This window comes from Marmota marmota, unplaced genomic scaffold (genome assembly GCF_001458135.2).
Source record: "Marmota marmota marmota unplaced genomic scaffold, marMar, whole genome shotgun sequence".
NCBI lineage: Eukaryota > Metazoa > Chordata > Mammalia > Rodentia > Sciuridae > Marmota > Marmota marmota.
Window position 1 is genome coordinate 1,332,673 of NW_025999870.1, and position 6,000 is coordinate 1,338,672.

The following is a 6,000-nucleotide window of genomic DNA, read 5'->3' on the forward strand; positions in this document are numbered from 1 at the left end:
CCTAGTTATTATTTGAAAAAGATGGACTTGAAGCATAAAGACAGGTTATAAAGGTGTTTCCAAATTAGAATATACTTTACTTTTTCTAATAAAGATTAGTTCTCTGTGCTTAGAAGACTCTGACTATATTTATGACATTTATACCAAAAGAAAGAAAGAAGACATCTTTCTTGTTTATAAGTAAAAACCAAAGAAAATGCACATTAATTTTTTTCACAAAAATACACATCTTGAACACACATGGATTCAGACATCTCCCCTGAAATACAAAGCACTCAAGTGAAACAAGTCACTGATCATTGTCATTAGCTGTAGTAATTAGCACCAATTTATAACTTCAAGTCTGAATCATTTTATTTTTTTTTCTTAGTCTACCTGCCACCCACCATTCCCCATATTCTTATAATTCCCTACATCTTTTTTACTCTACTGCACCCTTCCCTTGAAATCAGAGTTGTAAAGTGAATGCTTTTCTCGGTGCATAGAAAACTTTCCTCCGTATGAAGTGTAGTCGTCCACCCTTCTCCATAGTTTTGCTTTCTGCTGCCTCATTTATCCTCAGTCAACCAGGGTGTAGAAATATTAAATGGAAAATTCCAGAAATAAACAATTCTTAAGTTTTAAATTACAGACTCTTTTGGCAGATGTGATCTCAGGCCACCCTGCCCTATCCCTCCTGGGATGTGAATCATTCCTTTGACACAGTATCTACACTGTATATGCCACCCAACTGTTAGTTACTTAGTAATTGTCTTGGCTATCAGATCAACTGTCACAGTATCTCAGTGCTTTTGTTCAAGTAACTCTTATATTTTACTTAATAATGCCCAAAGCACAGAAGTAGTGATACAAAGGAGGCACCAGGGCATTCAACATGAAAGGACAGAATAACTCTTGATAATTTGTGGCATATAGGAAAACACATAGTATATATAGGGTTTGGTATTATCTGTGGTTTGAAGGCATCCACTGGAGAATCATAGCATGATCATATTTCTAGTCATCCATACCATCATAAGACATTTAATTTCAATTGCCCCCTTATATGGAATCCAGGGGGGTACCTGCTATTCCACCACATTCGAGTGCAGGCTCCTTAAGGGTACAGACACAGTTTGGACCTCAGGACTTCTTTTTGTTTCCTGAGTCTAGGGCTACACACCCTTCTCTGCTCTAGTAGAGTTGAATATTTATCTTCCCAACATTAATTTCTCCTTTTCTTTATAAGAGAACCCTGAGAACGAACCGACTAAAATAATTCACTTCTCAGCTTCTTTTGAGAATAAGGGAGGAAAAGAGGGTTGTAAACAAGTGCTGTGAGGGGCTTTGTGGAAAGTTCCTTTTTGACCTTTCCCCTCCCGTCTTCTTTTCTCCCTGAACTTGAAGTGATGAGGCAAGTGTGAAGGCTTTACCTCATGACCTTGTGGAAGCAAACCCATGCAGTAAAGAAGGCTGAACAGAGATGGGGTGGGGGGAGGGAATAAGTCCTTTATGCTATCGAGGACCCTCATTCTAATGTTGGACTGTCTGCATGGACGTATTCGTTAAGGATCCATCAGAGAAGCAGAATCCCGCCCCCAACCCCCCAACCCCGTGTGGTGTGTGTGTGTGTGTGTGTGTGTGTGTGTGTGTATTTTCTCTGTTACAGGAACTGGACCTGAAGCAATTGTGGGAACTGATTAAGCAGTACCTGTAGAGCTGCCACCTTTGTGTCTGATGCCAGAGGCTGCAAACGTCTGGATGGATACAAGGTACCGGAGAAGAACAAGCCGGCACCACAAGCACAATCCAGAGTCCATGAGTTCAGACTGAAATCTGTGCCGGGTCCTGTTGACTCTGACCTTGCAGCTGTGAAAATCCTGTAGAAGCCTTCATCACAGAGCAGATCACACACACCTGGCTCAGGAGTCAGAGAGGCTGATGAAGGATCCTAGAAAAGGAGCTAAAGTGGATAATGAATATGTTATGTTCTGTGGATCCAGATAAATGTAACACAGAGACAGTTCTTGTCTTGTTGATAGATAGAACTTTTTAAGAACATTTTTTTTAAACTTTCAAGAAAAGCATACTTTGATAAAAGTTAAAAGATCAAGGAATTAGTAGGAAATTATAGAATGAAAGAACGCTACTTTTTATTCCAGAAAGAAGAGAAGGAAAGGGTACAATATTAGGGATTGCCTCGCACCAAAGAGGTGAGGCAGCACCTAAGTGGTAACATATGTGAGCCATACAATGGCGGCTGTACTTATGCCTTCCAAACCTCCCCATGAATCTCTTTGTGACCTACTAACTAGAAACACATAAGAAAGGGCATTCTGGGGTATGTAGTTTAACAGTACATTAAATGAATGTTGATTAATACCTGAACTGGATAATGAATATGCTCTCCATATCCAGATAATTTAAACAGAGACTTTTCTTGTCTTGTTGGTAGGGAAAATATGACTTTTTAAAAATCTTTTTTTGTTGAGAGCTTTCAAGAAAAGCACACTTTAAGAAAGAAAAGTTAAAAGATAAGAAATCAGTAGTGAATTATAAAATAAAGGGACTGTATTCATTATTCCAGAATGAAGACTGGGAAAGGATATATATTAATTGTCTGTTAGATCACGAAAGGCCTGGCTAAGGGAAATACGACTTTGTAGATACAATTCTGAAATGTTAGTTTCAGGATAAAAGAATAGTATTTGCAATACTAAGTCAATTTTAAAATGTGGTTGATTTGTGAATTGGATAAACTTTTGCACTTTAAGCAGCCATGCTTTAAGTACTGATCCTTGCAATTTTTGAAATGCTATCATAAGCAGGTGTTGCTACCACAAGTGTCAACTGGGCCCTCTGGGACAGAGTTAGGATAGCAAACAGGTTATTGGAAGTGGGTGGGATGCTTGTGAACAATGAAACAGTGAGAGAGCTTTCAGACTATAATGGTGATGTTAATCTGACACTCATGAAGGAAAGGGAAGGAAGGAAGAAAACAGGGTTTGGCAAGGAGAGCTTCATATTGTGATGGGGGTCTGACAAGGTTTAAGCTAATCCACAGGGAACCCAAGAGCAAAAATGACCCATTAGAGGAACTACAGAATGGGAAGATATGGCCAGGTCTCTAGGATCCGAGTTATGCTCAATTATTGTGTGACCTTAGCTCAGAAACTGAATTGAATTCAGAGGCTGGAGCTGGGGGCTGTCTGCTAACTACACTCCTTACAGTGAAACAATCGGTTCTCTCCTGGCAGAAAGCTGAACAGCACTTCTGTGACTGCTGCGAGCACAGTTAATAAGAGATGTGCTTTTTTCCACATGACAGGTAAACCCACTTCCCAAAGCCAAGTTCATAAGAAGAATCCTTATTAGGGAAAAGTGATTTGTCCCAGGTCAGAAATTAACTAGGAAGCTTGATTAAAAAATTGAGGGAGGGATGAGACAGATGTTGGTTAAAGAGCACAGAATTCCAGTTGGGAGGAATAAATTCAAGAGATCTATTGCACAACATGGTGGGTGTAATTAACATATATTGTATACTTAAAAATTGCTAACAGTAGATTTAAGTGTCCTTGCCATAAATAAATGATAAGTTGGGGCAGTTCAAATGTTAATTTGCTTGATCTAGCCATTCTACATTGTATGCAACATGATGTTGTAGACCATAAGTATATACCATTTTTATCTATCAATTTAAAAAAAAATAACAAAAGGGAAATCAATTGACTCCTTCAAAACTATATTACTCTTCTGTTTTTGAGCTGGAAAGTATCACTGAGTCTACACAGACCCCAATCCAGATGAGAACACATGTTGACATTTATTCAGTGTTCCTTGATCTCAGGCTCAGCAACTGCTTCCTATTCAGTACACACTATCCCAAAGAATCATGCTCTCAGATGGTCCCAGGGCTACTCGACAATCCACCATCCTACACCCCGACCCACCTCATTTCCTTTTGTAGGTCAAACCACCCCAAGAAGCAGCTCTTCAAGCTTTCTCTCTTCCTGAATATCTTTGCTTCCCATCTGTTTTCTATTTCCTTCTTTGTAAATGGATGACAAGTTGGGCTGAACAGCTAATTGGCATGGATTGAGAAGAGCTAAAGGATCACCTGATTTGCATCTACAGAATTTAACCTAAATAAGGGACTGGCCAATGGGGGAGTTTGTAAACAATCAGTATTGACCAAAGCTGACAGAATTTTGGGCAGAAGGATATGTATTTATCCTTTATGCTGGTAAGGCAACAACCTCACCCTGTAGATAATGTAAATATAGTTGCTGAATTCACTCAAAATAGGCACTTACTCCTGAGCAATGACCTCAGCAAATGGGCAACACATACTTATCAGTTTATATGGAGATGTTCTGGAGAACTTGGTCTTTCTATACTTTAGATTTTCTGCTCTGGACAAAGGAGCAGTAATAGTAGAAAAATAACAATAATTAAGTTCCTGCTGGATAGAAAGAATGACACTTGGTACTTTAAGAGTACCAGGGTTTAATTGAGTTGTTCTATGAGTTACCTCCTGTAATTCCATTTTACAGATGAGGCTCAGAAATGTTACATAGCCTAAAATTAATCAACTTGCGAACAGTGATAGTCAAGCATGATTTAAGGCAGAACTATCTTTCTAATCTTTTGCTCTGTTCTTTCCATCTCACAAGTCACCATTAAATGTCAAGGTTTAAGACTTTCAACTTGAACTCCACATCTGCTGGCATTCGTAGTATCTAATAGTGGCATGGGAAAGTGGTTGGAATTATAAAGAAAATAAAATTGGCCATGAGTTGATAATTGTGCAGTAATTATACCTCCACATATGGGAAAGGAGTCATACTAATTTCTCTACTTTTTATATGTTTGAAATTTTCCATAATAAACAGAGGTTTATAGAAATTTTCGTATTCCATAAAAGTATTGAATGGTTACAAATGCACCTAGCCGGGACATTAGGGAAGTCCTGCCTCAACCCAGCTGACCACACACACACAAACACACATACATGAACACACACACACACACACACACTACACACAGAATCATATAGTTTAAAACATCTTTTAGCATAACCAATGCAGATACAGTATCAATTAACCACGAAGATGCAAAACAGAAATCTAGAAATCTTAGGGTTTCTGACACATATTAGCATAAACAAATGTTCGCCTTCCGTGTATGAATCACAGCATTCAGTTCCATTCACTGTCTTACGTTCCTTTTCATTTGCTCAAGTCCAGCCAAATGAAACCAGGGATCAACAGTGGAGAAAACTGGAAATGTTTGCAAATGGTGAGCAAATTAGGAGAGAGTCCTAGACTCAGGGAGACATGAATTATTGTGTGCAGATATAAATAAACATTGTTCTTAGCTCAGGTTCTGTCAACACCTTAGCACTCCACACAAATTCATCCAAAGATGAATGAGTTAGTGTTACTCAGACCTGATGAGCTCCCAAAACCACCTGAGGGGGCACACGCTGTACTTTGCTAACCTTGTTTGCAAGACTCAGCCCTTGGAATACAAAGATACCACAAAGTTCGCAGCCAGCTCTGAAATATGTGTGTGTGTGTTTAGGCAGCCATCAGGGCAGAACCTGCATTCCCTTCTATTGATCCATGCCTCAGCTCCTAGGCAGTGGATATCCCAGGATTCCCATACTTTCCTTCATTTCTCTCTCTTCATTTTTTTTTAAAATCAGGTGAGATGTGATTATTTTATGATGTTTCTAAAAATACAACCAAGATTTACAACAGTCTTAATTCTACAAAACGCTGTTAATTTTGAAGATGTGCCTCTAGAATTTTTGATGTACATATAGACTCTTCAAAATTTAAATAGGACCATACAACCGGGGGTGGTGGCGCATGCCTCTCATCCCAGCAGCTCTGGAGGCTGAGGCAGGAGGATGGTGAGTTCAAAGCCATCCTCAGCAAATTAGCTAGGCCCTAAGCAACTCAGTGAGGCCCTGTCTCTATAAATAAAATACAAAAAAAAAAAAAAAAGGGGGGGGGG

The 6,000-nt window shown here is 39.1% G+C and overlaps 1 long non-coding RNA gene across 2 annotated transcripts in view; it reads right to left on the reverse strand.

The window, feature by feature from the left end:
* Positions 1-6,000, reverse strand: part of LOC125610917 — a 55,916-nt gene that overhangs the window by 47,880 nt on the left and 2,036 nt on the right. Inside the window, exon 1 of one of the 2 annotated variants that reach the window (XR_007340983.1) lies at positions 226-236. The exons of the other annotated variant lie outside the window; for it this stretch is intronic. This is a non-coding gene — a long non-coding RNA (uncharacterized LOC125610917). Of the gene's footprint in view, positions 1-225; positions 237-6,000 lie in introns of those variants that run through there. 2 annotated transcript variants of the gene reach the window in all.